Genomic DNA, 14,975 nt, shown 5'->3' on the forward strand with positions numbered 1-14,975 from the left:
ATGAGGCCTGGTATAAAAACTGGACCTCTGCCACCCCTTGGTTAACTACTCTGATCCCCACCATCCTTGGACCCTTGGCAGGATTCTTCCTTTTAGTGTCTCTTGGCCCTTGGGCCTTAAGAAAACTGACAGTTTTTATTCGAGAGCAAGTTGACCAGCTCGTCAAGCCAGCGGTTGCTGTTCATTATCACAGACTTACAGCCTGTGATGAAGAGTCTTACACCGAGCCAACCAATGCTCCCGGTCTCCGGTTCTCAACTTTACAGGCGCCTCAACCATGGTACCATCGATTCTGGCACCGTACTTAATGTGGCCCATATGCTGGTCAGCCAGAACCAGACATACCCCTAACTATGAGGGTATGGGCATCGAGATGAGTGCGAGACAAAGTACCGCAAGGGAGGGTTCTTCCTAGAACCTCTCTGGTCCTCCCTGAGAATACGCCTGGCTTGCATAGAGGTTGGTATCCATATGTACATAAAGCCTTGATATATTAAAGTCAATTTGGCTTTCAGCTCTGCCTCTCCTCCCTAAAAGATACCGAGAGCATTTGCAGGATGTTACCCTGCTGGAGGAGCCAGGCCTCTATTCCCTCACTCGATTAAGGCCCACCTTTCTAAAATAAATAGAAAGAGAGGAGATGTTGGGAGCCACACAAAGACAACAAGATGGCCACAGTTCATGAGGTTCCTGCTTCACTTCTTGGAGATTAGCTACGAGCCCGCGCGCGCCAACAAGGAAGCCCGCGCGCGCCAAGAGATACTCTTCTCCCCCTCCTTCCCCATTATCATATACCAATCAGAATGTAACTCGCTGCGCCACCCCTGCTATGCAGCCAATCCCCTGCCTACAAGTATCCTATGGCCCACTCTGCCCCTGAACACTGGTGTATATCTACCCCCGTCTTACAATAAAATTTGAAGGCTTGATCAGAATACTGTCTTGCCTTCGCTCTTCTCTCGCCCCCATTTTCTTTCAGGTCGGATCCCCCTCGTCCCCACAAATAACTAGGTCCCGCTGGACGGGACAGTTACTTATTTATTTTACAATTGGAAGTGTGTGTGTATATATATATATATATATGTTTTTTTTTTTTTGTGAGGGCATCTCTCATATTTATTGATCAAATGGTTGTTAACAACAATAAAATTCTGTATAGGGGAGTCAATGTTCAATGCACAATTCTTAATCCACCCCAGGCCTAATTTTCATCAGTCTCCAATCTTCTGAAGCATAACGAACAAGTTCTTACATGGAGTACAAATTCTTACATAGTGAATAAGTTACATGGTGAACAGTACAAGGGCAGTCATCACAGAAGCTTTCGGTTTTGCTCATGCATTATGAACTATAAACAGTCAGTTCAAATATGAATATTCATTTGATTTTTTTTTTTTTTTTTTTTTTTTGAGAGGGCATCTCTCATATTTATTGATCAAATGGTTGTTAACAACAATAAAATTCAGTATAGGGGGGTCAATGCTCAATGTACAATCATTAATCCATCTCAAGCCTAATTCCCGTCAGTCTCCAATCTTCTGAAGCATAACGAACAAGTTCTTACATGGTGAACGAATTCTTACAGAGTGAATAAATTCTTACATGGTGAACAGTACAAGGGCATTCATCACAGAAACTTTCGGTTTTGATCATGCAATATGACCTATAAACCATCAGGTCAAATATGAATATTCATTTGATTTTTGTACTTGATTTATATGTTGATCCCACATTTCTCCTATTATTATTATTATTTTTATTTTTAATAAAATGCTGAAGTGGTAGGTAGATGCAAGATAAAGGTAGAAAACATAGTTTAGTGCTGTAAGAAGGCAAATGTAGATGATCAGATGATCAGGTGTGTGCCTATGGACTAAGTATTAATCCAGGCTAGACAAGGGCAGCAAGACATCCACGGATGCAGAAGATTTCTCTCAAAGCAGGGGGGGTGAGGTTCTGAGCCTCACCTCTGTTGATCCCCAAATTCTCACCTGATGGCCCCCCTGCGACTGTGCCTGTCTTAGGTTGTTCCTCCCTTGAGGAATCTTACCCGTCTCTGGCTAACCAGTCATCTTCCGGGGCCATACAGGGAAATGTAAAGTTGGTAAGTGAGAGAGAAGCCATATTGTTTGCAAAGGTTAGCTTTTTACTTCTTTGCAGATTTATGCCCTGTGGCTTCTATGCCCAGCACTTGTCTCGAGGTATCTTTACCACCTGGAGGAATTATGATACTCGGTAAATTCGATATGAGGCACGAATTCTATTTAAGGTTTGTAATTAGGAAGGAAGAAGAAAAGCTATAGATGTAGCATATGAAGGAAACTTGGGAGGATTGATTATTTCTTTGACATATCTTCTTGTATAGTACCTTAAGTATGTATAGGTTTTAAACTACTAACTAATTTGCACACACATATTAACATAATAGGAATACGGTGACATAAACAAAGCAAATCTATAATTACCAGCCATCTCCAGTGAAGCCAAGAAAACCATTTAGGCACCCTAGGCATTTGTGAAAATTTATCTATAATATGATGGATATTTTCCAACTGTACTTGAACCATCAGACAAATTAAAGCAGCCCATTTCTGGGATCTGTTCACATCCCATATGTTCTTTTAACCATAGATAGTCTATAGTCATGAGATTTTGGGGTGCTACAACTTGCACCCCTCCCAACTCCTGGTTGAGTTCCAACAGTACAGATCCAGTCAAATTCGTTGTCTCACTGTATGCACATGCCAGCCTAGACATCTCCCTCCTCCTTCTTATGGCAAGTCCAGGAGACGGTGGGCTGGATGCAGCCACAACCGCAGCATCGTCCGGATCCCTGGGGAGGCTTTTTGATGATCATCCCCCGGCACGAGTCCTCCAGAGAGTGCTGATGCCGGAAGCTCCTCCTCATATCGTATCTTATTTCATTTTCTGGGTATCCAAGCTAGGCCTTGATCTTCTGCGTAGAAACAAACAGACCCTTTGCCCACACTTTGACATGCCCTCTATACCACTGTGCAGAACTCATTGGAGGTCAGCACACAGTAACTGCTTTTTTTTTTTTTTTTTTTTTTTTAATTAAGAGAAAGGAATATTATCAGAAAAGAGTACCTCCATAGCTGATCATCTGACACCCTTTAAGTGATCAACATTAAGGATATTTAAAGCATGCGTTGATCTTTGATTTACCAATAGTTTTATCCTGTTAACGAGTAATCCCCCTTTTCTTTCTTTCTTTCTTTTTTTTTTTTTTTTTTTTAAATTTTTAATCTACCCTTACATGAAGAATACTATGTTTACTATGCTCTCCCCTATATCAGGTCCCCCCTAACAACCACATTACGGTTACTGTACATCAGCTTAGCAAAATGTGGTAGAGTCACTACTTGTCCTCTCTGTGTTGTGCAGCCCACCCTCCCCTTTCTCCCTCCCCCCCATGCATGCTAATCTTAATACCCCCCTTCTTCTCCCCCCCCCTTATCCCTCCCTGCCCACCCATCCTCCCCAGTTCCTTTCCCTTTGGTACCTGTTAGTCCATTTTTGGGTTCTGTAATTCTGCTGCTGCTTTGTTCCTTCAGTTTTTCCTTTGTTCCTATACTCCTCAGATGAGTGAAATCATTTGGTATTTCTCTTTCTCCGCTTGGCTTATTTCACTGAGCATAATACTCTCCAGCTCCATCCATGTTGCTGCAAATGGTTGGATTTTTCCATTTCTTATGGCTGAGTAGTATTCCATTGTGTATATGTACCACATCTTCTTTATCCATTCATCTACAGATGGACATTTAGGTTGCTTCCAATTCTTGGCTATTGTAAATAGTGCTGCGATAAACATAGGAGTGCATCTGTCTTTCTCAAACTTGATTGCTGCGTTCTTAGGGTAAATTCCTAGGAGTGGAATTCCTGGGTCAAATGGTAGGTCTGTTTTGAGCATTTTGATGCACCTCCATACTGCTTTCCACAATGGTTGAACTAATTTACATTCCCACCAGCAGTGTAGGAGGGTTCCCCTTTCTCCACAGCCTCGCCAACATTTGTTGTTGTTTGTCTTTTGGATGGCAGCTATCCTTACTGGTGTGAGGTGATACCTCATTGTAGTTTTAATTTGCATTTCTCTGATAATTAGCGATGTGGAGCATCTTTTCATGTGTCTCTTGGCCATCTGTATTTCTTTTTTGGAGAACTGTCTGTTCAGTTCCTCTGCCCATTTTTTAATTGGGTTATTTGTTTTTTGTTTGTTGAGGCGTGTGAGCTCTTTATATATTCTGGACGTCAAGCCTTTATCAGATCTGTCATTTTCAAATATATTCTCCCATACTGTAGGGTTCCTTTTTGTTCTATTGATGGTGTCTTTCGCTGTACAGAAGCTTTTCAGCTTAATGTAGTCCCACTTGCTCATTTTTGCTGTTGTTTTCCTTGCCCGGGGAGATATGTTCAAGAAGAGATCACTCATGTTTATGTCTAAGAGGTTTTTGCCTATGTTTTTTTCCAAGAGTTTAATGGTTTCGTGACTTACATTCAGGTCTTTGATCCATTTTGAGTTTACCTTTGTATATGGGGTTAGACAATGGTCCAGTTTCATTCTCCTACATGTAGCTGTCCAGTTTTGCCAGCACCATCTGTTGAAGAGACTGTCATTTTGCCATTGTATGTCCATGGCTCCTTTATCAAATATTAATTGACCATATATGTTTGGGTTAATTTCTGGGGTCTCTAATCTGTTCCACTGGTCTGTGGCTCTGTTCTTGTGCCAGTACCAAATTGTCTTGATTACTATGGCTTTGTAGTAGAGCTTGAAGTTGGGGAGTGAGATCCCCCCTACTTTATTCTTCTTTTTCAGGATTGCTTTGGCTATTCGGGGTCTTTGGTGTTTCCATATGAATTTTTGAATTATTTGTTCCAATTCATTGAAGAATGTTGCTGGTAATTTGAGAGGGATTGCATCAAATTTGTATATTGCTTTCGGCAGGATGGCCATTTTGACGACATTAATTCTTCCTAGCCATGAGCATGGGATGAGTTTCCATTTATTAGTGTCCCCTTTAATTTCTCTTAAGAGTGACTTGTAGTTTTCAGAGTATAAGTCTTTCACTTCCTTGGTTAGGTTTATTCCTAGGTATTTTATTCTTTTTGATGCAATGGTGAATGGAATTGTTTTCCTGATTTCTCTTTCTATTGATTTGTTGTTAGTGTATAGGAAAGCTACAGATTTCTGTGTGTTGATTTTGTATCCTGCAACTTTGCTGTATTCCGATATCAGTTCTAGTAGTTTTGGAGTGGAGTCTTTAGGGTTTTTTATGTACAGTATCATATCATCTGCAAATAGTGACAGTTTAACTTCTTCTTTACCAATCTGGATTCCTTGTATTTCTTTGTTTTGTCTGATTGCCGTGGCTAGGACCTCCAGTACTATGTTAAATAACAGTGGGGAGAGTGGGCATCCCTGTCTGGTTCCCGATCTCAGTGGAAATGCTTTCAGCTTCTCGCTGTTCAGTATAATGCTGGCTGTGGGTTTATCATAGATGGCCTTTATTATATTGAGGTACTTGCCCTCTATTCCCATTTTGCTGAGAGTTTTTATCATGAATGGATGTTGAATTTTGTCAAATGCTTTTTCAGCATCTATGGAGATGATCATGTGGTTTTTGTCTTTCTTTTTGTTGATGTGGTGGATGATGTTGATGGATTTTCGAATGTTGTACCATCCTTGCATCCCTGGGATGAACCCCACTTGGTCATGGTGTATGATCCTTTTGATATACTGTTGAATTCTGTTTGCTAATATTTTATTGAGTATTTTTGCATCTACATTCATCAGGGATATTGGTCTGTAATTTTCTTTTTTGGTGGGGTCTTTTCCTGGTTTTGGTATTAGGGTGATGTTGGCTTCATAGAATGAGTTTGGGAGTATTCCCTCTTCTTCTATTTTGTGGAACACTTTAAGGAGAATGGGTATTATGTCTTCTCTGTGTGTCTGATAAAATTCCGAGGTAAATCCGTCCGGCCCTGGGGTTTTGTTCTTGGGTAGTTTTTTGATTACTGTTTCAATTTCTTTGCTTGTAATTGGTTTGTTTAACTTTTGTGTTTCTTCCTTGGTCAGTCTTGGGAGGTTGTATTTTTCTAGGAAGTTGTCCATTTCTTCTAGGTTTTCCAGCTTGTTGGCATATAGGTTTTCATAGTAGTCTTTAATAATTCTTTGTATTTCTGTGGAGTCTGTCGTGATTTTTCCATTCTCATTTCTGATTATGTTGATTTGTGTTGACTCTCTTTTTCTCTTAATAAGTTGGGTTAGAGGCTTATCTATTTTGTTTATTTTCTCAAAGAACCAGCTCTTGGTTTCGTTGATTTTTGCTATTGTTTTATTCTTCTCAATTTTGTTTATTTCTTCTCTGATCTTTATTATGTCCCTCCTTCTGCTGACTTTAGGCCTCATTTGTTCTTCTTTTTCCAGTTTTAATAATTGTGATGTTAGACTATTCATTTGGGATTGTTCTTCCTTCTTCAAGTGTGCCTGGATTGCTATATACTTTCCTCTTAAGACTGCTTTCGCTGCATCCCACAGAAGTTGGGGCTTAGTGTTGTTGTTGTCATTTGTTTCTATATATTCCTTGATCTCTATTTTGATTTGTTCATTGATCCATTGATTATTTAGTAGCATGTTGTTAAGCCTCCATGTGTTTGTGAGCCTTTTTGTTTTCTTTGTAGAATTTATTTCTACTTTCATACCTTTGTGGTCTGAAAAATTGGTTGGTAGAATTTCAATATTGTGGAATTTACTGAGGCTTTTTTTGTGAGCTAGTATGTGGTCTATTCTGGAGAATGTTCCATGTGCACTTGAGAAGAATGTATATCCTGTTGCTTTTGGATGTAAAGTTCTATAGATGTCTATTAGGTCCATCTGTTCTAGTGTGTTGTTCAGTGCCTGTGTGTCTTTACTTATTTTCTGCCCGGTGGATCTATCCTTTGGGGTGAGTGGTGTGTTGAAGTCTCCTACAATGAATGCATTGCAGTCTATTTCCCTCTTTAGTTCTGTTAGTATTTGCTTCACATATGCTGGTGCTCCTGTATTGGGTGCATATATATTTAGAATGGTTATATCCTCTTGTTGGACTAAGCCCTTTATCATTATGTAGTGGCCTTCTTTATCTCTTGTTACTTTCTTTGTTTTGAAGTCTATTTTGTCTGATATTAGTACTGCAACCCCTGCTTTCTTCTCACTGTTGTTTGCCTGAAATATGTTTTTCCATCCCTTGACTTTTAGTCTATGCTTATCTTTGGGTTTAAGGTGAGTTTCTTGTAAGCAGCATATAGATGGGTCTTGCTTTTTTATCCATTCTATTACTCTATGTCTTTTGATTGGTGCATTAAGTCCATTTACATTTAGGGTGACTATTGAAAGATATGTATTTATTGCCATTGCAGGCTTTAGATTCGTGGTTACCAAAGGTTCAAGGTTAGCTTCTTTAGTACCTTACTGCCTAACTTAGCTCGCTTATTGAGCTGTTATATACACTGTCTGGAGAGTCTTTTCTTCTCTCCCTTCTTATTCCTCCTCCTCCATTCTTCATATGTTGTGTGTTTTGTTCTGTGCTCTTTTTAGGGGTGCTCCCATCTAGAGCAGTCCCTGTAGGATGCCCTGTAGAGGTGGTTTGTGGGAAGCAAATTCCCTCAGCTTTTGCTTGTCTGGGAATTGTTTGATCCCACCATCATATTTAAATGATAGTCGTGCTGGATACAGTATCCTTGGTTCAAGGCCCTTCTGTTTCATTGCATTAAGTATATCATGCCATTCTCTTCTGGCCTGTAGGGTTTCTGTTGAGAAGTCTGATGTTAGCCTGATTGGTTTTCCTTTATAGGTGACCTTTTTCTCTCTAGCTGCCTTTAAAACTCTTTCCTTGTCCTTGATCCTTGCCATTTTAATTATTATGTGTCTTGGTGTTGTCCTCCTTGGATCCTTTCTGTTGGGGGTTCTGTATAATTCCATGGTCTGTTCGATTATTTCCTCCCCCAGTTTGGGGAAGTTTTCAGCAATTATTTCTTCAAAGACACTTTCTATCCCTTTTCCTCTTTCTTCCTCTTCTGGTATCCCTATAATACGAATGTTTTTCCTTTTGTATTGGTCACATATTTCTCTTAGTGTTGTTTCATTCCTGGAGATCCTTTTATCTCTCTCTCTGTCAGCTTCTATACGTTCCTGTTCTCTGGCTTCTATTCCTTCAATGGCCTCTTGCATCTTATCCATTCTGCTTATAAATCCTTCCAGGGATTGTTTCACTTCTGTGATCTCTTTCCTGACATCTGTGATCTCCTTCCGGACTTCATCCCACTGCTCTTGCATTTTTCTCTGCATCTCATCCCACTGCTCTTGCATTTTTCTCTGCATCTCATCCCATTGCTCTTGCATTTTTTTCTGCATCTCTGTCAGCATGTTCATGATTTTTATTTTGAATTCTTTTTCAGGAGGACTAGTTAGGTCTGTCTCCTTCTCAGGTGTTGTCTCTGTGATCTTTGTCTGCCTGTAGTTTTGCCTTTTCATGGTGATAGAGATAGTTTGCAGAGCTGGTACAAGTGACCGCTGGAAGAGCTTCCCTTCTTGTTGGTTTGTAGCCTTTTCCTGGGAGAATAGAGACCTCTAGTGGCTTGTGCTGGGCAGCTGTGTGCAGACAGGGCTTCTGCTTCCTGCCCAGTTGCTTTGGGGTTTATCTCCGCTGTTGCTGTGGGCTTGGCCTGGCTGGGGCTGTTCCTCCAAAATGGTGGAGCCCCGTTGGAGGGGGAGCAGCCAGGAGACTATTTATCTCCGTAAGGGGCCTCTGTGCTCCCTGCTGCCCAGGGGGTTAGAGTGCCCAGAGATCCCCAGATTCCCTGCTTCTGGTCTAAGTGACCTGTCCTGCCCCTTTAAGATTTCCAAAAAGCACTCTCCAAACCAAAACAACAACAGCAACAATGAGAGAGGGAACAGAAAGAAAGAGAAAAAAAAAAAGGAAAAAAAAGGAACAAACAAGCGATTTTTTTTTTTTTTTTTTTTTTTGTCCTCAGGTGCCGGTCCCAGGCACCCGCTCACTGGTCCTGCTGCCCTGTCTCCCTAGCACCAGGGTCCCTGTCCTTTCAAGGCTTCCAAAAAGCACCCACCCACCGGTCCGGCAGGGAAGGAACGCTCAATATTCTTTGTCCTCAGGCACTGGTCCCACGCACCCGCTCACCAGTCCCGCCGCCCTGCCTCCCTAGCACCGGGGTCCCTGTCCCTTTTAGGCTTCCAAAAAGCACTCGCAGAAAAGAGAAAAAAAAAAGGGGAAAAACGCGCGATTTCCTCTGTCCTCAAGTGCCGGTCTCAGGCACCCGCCCACCGGTCCCGCAGGGAAAAACGGGGGATATTCTTTGTCCTCAGGCGCCGGTCCCAGCCACCCGCTCACCAGTCCCGCCACCTTGCCTCCCTAGCACTGGGGTCCCCGTCCCTTCAAGGCTTCCAAAAAGCGCTCGCCCAAAAGAGAAAAAAAAAAAAAGGGGAAAAACGCGCGACCTCCTCCGTCCTCAGGCACCGGTCTCAGGCACCCGCCCCCAGGTCTCGCAGGGAGAAACGCGGGATATTGTTTGTCCTCCGGCGCCGTTCCCAGGCACCTCCTCACCGGTCCCGCCACCCTGCCTCCCCAGCAACGGGGGCCCGTCCCTCTAAGGCTTCCAAAAAGCGCTCGCCAAAAAAAAAACTGCTCCGGTTTCTCTCCACCCGCCGGGAGCCGGGGGGAGGGGCGCTCGGGTCCCGCCGGGCTGGGGCTTGTATCTTACCCCCTTCACAAGGCGCTGGGTTCTTGCAGGTGTGGATGTGGTCTGGATGTTGTCCTGTGTCCTGTGGTCTCTATTTTAGGAAGATTTTTCTTTGTTATATTTTCATAGCTCTATGTGTTTTTGGGAGGAGATTTCCACTGCTCTACTCACGCCGCCATCTTGGCTCCGCCCCCTTGAGGTTGATTTTTTATTTGTTTGAGGAAGAAAAGGGAGAATTCATTTTCATTTGGTCTCCAGAAGCCTGCGATTGGTGCAGGCTGGAAACATGCAGGCTGACACTGAAGCCTGCTATGGGATGAGAAGAATCCCTAGTGGGTATTAGTCCCTCCCCCTTAGCTGTTCCTCATATCTTTATTGTCCATGAGTCCATTGTCCCCAGTAGCCCTACTGGTCAGGGACCATCATTCTTCTTGACACCCCCTCAGTACCCAGGAGAAGACTTGACACATAGCTGCTCCCCAATGAATAGAGAGTAGTGGCTCAAGAACTTCCTTAATATTTAGAATAAGGATGATCATTTCGCTCATGTTTTTGGATTTGAATGCAAATTAAAAACAACGAGGCCCCTTTATAGGCAGGACTAAAGCCCACCTAACGCTGAGACATCTCTGACGCTGTTGGCACCACCTATTCTGCCACAACACCCTCCAAGGCCATGAGCATTAGTGTGATGCAGTCAGCTATCCTGTCCAGAGGAGGAAAAAAGGAGTGTAACAAAGCAGGGAGTATTAAGAAGGAACTAGATGCCTGGAATCTATTTCAGAACAACTGACTGAAAATGCAGGGGCAGAGATGGTGTGGGATGGGGAGCCTTGAACTGCTCCCCGACTAACCAGCAGAGTCTAATGGAAAGTCAGCCCCAAGTGGTAAGAGATGGGAAAGTCGATTAAAGTGCTGACTAGGGGTTAAGTGGAAACCAGGAAATTAAAAATATTTAATGAAGAGTCTTGCAAAGGCCTCTTTAATCAATAAAACAGATCCATGAAAGAGAGGAAACCAGCTAGAAATCATGGGGATCCACGAACAGCAATGATACCTCAGGTGTCTACAGCACTTACAAGGCACCCTCACATACAACAACCTAGGGAGATGCAGGAGTTCCTATTCCCACTTTATAGGGGGGAAGCTGAAGTTCAGAGAAGGTATGTAATTTATCAAAGTCACACAGCTGGTAAGTGACAAGCCTTGTTCTCTAGCAGTCAGGGTGAGAAAGGATTTAGTTAATAGGCTGAATGAATTGTTTGCCTTCATCTTCTGTGGGGTGGTGATAGAAAGTGCTGCCTCCAAATTTTCCACTGAAGTAGATGAACAGATGTGTTCTCCCCACTGTGCAGCACCACAGCATGGGGAACGCCAGTCTGGGGAGTCAGAGTCAGAAGCCCCCGCCTTAGCCCTTCTCCTGACTGACTAAAGACCTTGAACAAGCTGTTTGAGCTCTCTGGGCTCTGTTTCCATAATTGTAAAATAGCAATACTACTTCCTAGAGTTATTTTGATTGAAGAAAAAAACATAATTAGGTATGTAATAAAATTGCTAATAGTAAATGCTTAATTTTTTGAATAATAAAAATATATATCCTATTGAAAAGTTAAAATAAATTTTAAACTTTTGCCAAAGAAAGTCATAACGTATTGAAGAGTATGCCCATTTTCCTCTTGCTGTCTGCACCTGAGGAAAGCCTAGTGTCAGGTAGTTCTACCACCAAAACACCACTGCGTCTTCAGACGTTAGGACAGCATTACTAGGTGTGGGGAATAAGCTTCCTTCAAAGGACTAGCCAAGCATAAACAGGGATGGGTGGCCAAGTCACACAGAACGCAATAGAACGTGGTGGAATGTTATGTAATAGAATGGTGTGTTGTGGAATGGAATGTAATGTGATGCAATAGAGGGTACCTGAGTGGTTTGGAAGGGAATGGAGCCTTCTTTGGCAATATGGAACACAATAGAACGTGGTAATGTTGTGAAATGGAGTGGAATATTGCGGATTGCAGTGGAATTGGGTGTAATGTGACACAAAGGAGGGTGTCTGAGTGGTATGGAGGTGAATGCAGCCTTCTTTGAATTAATGGAATACAATAGAACGTAGTTCAATGTTGTGGAATGGAGTGGAATCTTGTAGATTGGAGTGGAATGGGGTGTAATATGATGCAATAGAGGGTATCTGAGTGGTTTGGAAGGGAATGGAGCCTTCCTTGGCCTAATGGAATGCAATAGAACGTGGTGGAATGTTGATGAATAGAGGGGAAGCTTGTGGATTGGAGTGAAATGGGGTGCAGTGTGATGCAATAGAGGGTACCTGTGTGGCTTTGAAGGGAAATGCCTGGAATGGTGAGCACCCAGTCCCAACCCTAGATGGAGTCTAACAGTCTTGGACTGAAGCTATCCACCCCACCCAGCACCTACATGTCATCTCCTGCAGTCTTCAAAGGACCCTGTGATGTGTCTACTAGGACGACTCCCTTTTCACAGATTAGGAAACTGAGGCCTGTAGAGACTAAGTTGTCCAAGATCAAGTCAAGTTGGAACCCAGTTTGGTTTGACTCCCAATTCTGTATTCTAAATCCACGGATTTCATGAATTAGTAACTGTAAAATTTAGGAAGTGATAGAGAGTTGCCAACTCTTGTGGCAGATAAGAATTTCTAAGATAATGTCATTCATAGATACATTTATTCAAAAATATTCATTTGTGTCTACAATGTTCCAGGCACTGTCTTAGGGGTTAGGGAACACAGCAATGAACAAAGCCATCTCTGCCCCAAGCTTTATCATTTCATTGTTTTAATAACAAGAATGTTTTAATACCAAAAAGATGTTTGAAACATGTGTTATTAAAAAACATAAAAGAGACTAACACATACATAGATAATAGTAATTTCAAACATAGAAATAATAATACAAAATATAAGGAAAAGGATTGGTTATCATTTCAAACATAGGAAAAATACCAAATACCTGAAAGAAGGATATTTTAAAAAATAGGAAAGAATCTCAGAATAAAAGTAAGTTCTTTCCATGAAAGAATATTTAGAACCTATGCCAATAAAACATAAAGTACAAGATTTTTAAACTTATGATACTAAATTGAATGTAATTGCTTGCCAGGTGGAGATATATATTCAACAGTGCAATAAGAAGTAGAGTTTGATAGTCCAGCATGTTTATGCAGCTTGTTTCAAATCATGGTCTTTATAAAAAATTGTTTCTCACATACCTACCCAGCAAAAAAAGAAAATCTTCTAATGCTATGTCTCTCAAGTTTGGTTGAAACAAGCACTCCCTCACCTCCTACCAGCTCCATTCTTCCCACAACTCCCAGAGGGACCAGGGGAAAGCAGGGCAAAGGGCAGGGCAGGTATCTAGCTAATTGGGCCTGAGGGGGCCCTTACTGCCCACCTAGTAAAAATTAGTCATTTATCTGAAAGGGATGTTACAGATGGGCAGGAACACTTCTATGATGGCTAGCATGGTCTGAGACATTGCCAGGGAACTCTGTCCCCAAATTTCTGTTCCCCAAAGCCATCCCAAAATGTTTTTTCTTTGAGATTCAAAGACAGCTTCTCTTTTCAAAAGGCCCCTATGAAAATGTAAATATTTCTGGGATGTTAAGCATATCAGCCAACACTTGCCTTATCAGCAACAGCACCTTTATTATCAGCAAACACCTTGGCTTAAATTATTTGACAACTTTCCAAGTATGTGTGGGAAAGAGACCCTGCTTTATGCCTGGTAGAGGAAGGTGAAGAGTGGAGATACGGTCTGGGGAATGCAAAGTGGGAATTATTAGAGGTGGACAAAAATAAGCCCCCACTGACTTGACCACTTGCTCCATTTGCCCCACATCCATGGGAGAGGTAACAGAGCGAGGGCAGGAGGGGTGTGTGCTTGTGCTGTGTAATTTATGTAAGGACTCCTGGGAAGGAGACAGCAAGTCCTGAGAAGAGGATTGCAGGGAAGTTTGCATGGCCTGAGCGCAGGCTCTCAAGGGATGGCTTATCTGTTGTTTAATGAACTCATTAAAAAAAAAATTAACAGCCAGCTCCTTGCCTAATACCCAATTGTTCTTGCGTCCCTTCTAAAAGGCCATTTGAAAATTTAGCCTTATCCACTTGAGATCACTTTAAGAACCCAGTGAGTAGTTACAATATGACAAATTTGTTGACTGGTATGAGATGTTATAAGTTTAACCAGCACCTGGTAGCTGGGCAGTGAGCTAAGACTGATGCATGGGGAGTACTGCTGCCAGGGGTACACCTCCCAGCTGTGAGCTCCGCACAGATGGCACCCACCCTCACTTCTCAGTCAGACAGCCATGCAACTGCAGGTGCATTCCCCCCTGCCTCTCGGCATCACTTCCTCCCGTCTGTTCTCCTAAATTCTTCTAGATATTTTCCATCAATAAGTTTTACTGTGGTTCTAGGGACCAAAAAAAAAAGGCAATCACTTATTAAAAATAATATTTAAGAATACTTATTTTTCACATAATTGGTTCCAATAAGATAAGGGAAATAGTAAATATATAAAATTATAAATGCAATGTTATACCAACATTGTAAAAATAAAGTACTATTTTTATATAACTCTATATATATGTATATAGAAAAGGAAGATAGAAAATACATCAAAATATTAACATAGCTAATATGAATATTAACACTGGTTATCTTTGGGCACTGAGGTTGAGAGTGACTTCTATTGCCTTTCATCAGATCCATCAACTTCTCCCCAGATTCCTTGCCATCACCTAGTCAAGGCACTACATCTTCTCCTAGAATTCTACAGCAGCATCCTAACTAGTCTCCCTGAAGCTGGTCTTGCCAATTTATGCAACATATAGAATCAAGGGTGATAATCTTCAAATACGAATCTGGTCATGAAAACAGGATGACAAAACAGCACCAGATCTGGATCCTTCCATGAAGCTCAACCCTGGAGAGTCCCAGGAAGCAAAGGTGAGCTTACTGGATTCCAACACTTATTGAAAAAGCTGTTTTTGGTGTATGCTTGTATTTTGGTTGGTCAGAAGTTCAAAGTTGGTGAGATCTCAATGGGTGTAGCAAGTACAGAGAATGGCAGCCTAGAGCAGACAAGGGCTAGAAACCTTGGATGTTACATTAGTTTTCTATTGGTTTAAACATAACTTAAAGCATTTATTATCACACAGTTCCTGTAGGTCAGGAGTTCAGGCATGGCTTA

General features: G+C 41.9%; 1 long non-coding RNA gene across 2 annotated transcripts in view; it reads left to right on the forward strand.

Annotated features, from left to right (window-relative positions):
• The first annotated feature begins 11,711 nt into the window (after positions 1-11,711).
• Positions 11,712-14,975, forward strand: part of LOC140848727 (uncharacterized) — a 38,487-nt gene continuing 35,223 nt past the window's right edge. Inside the window, exons 1-2 of one of the 2 annotated variants that reach the window (XR_012129839.1) lie at positions 11,712-11,821; positions 14,489-14,731. This is a non-coding gene — a long non-coding RNA (uncharacterized lncRNA). Of the gene's footprint in view, positions 11,822-12,000; positions 12,109-14,488; positions 14,732-14,975 lie in introns of those variants that run through there. The other variant, XR_012129838.1, reaches the window with a different exon arrangement.

Source organism: Manis javanica, chromosome 4 (assembly GCF_040802235.1).
Source record: "Manis javanica isolate MJ-LG chromosome 4, MJ_LKY, whole genome shotgun sequence".
In the NCBI taxonomy this organism is placed as follows: Eukaryota; Metazoa; Chordata; class Mammalia; order Pholidota; family Manidae; genus Manis; species Manis javanica.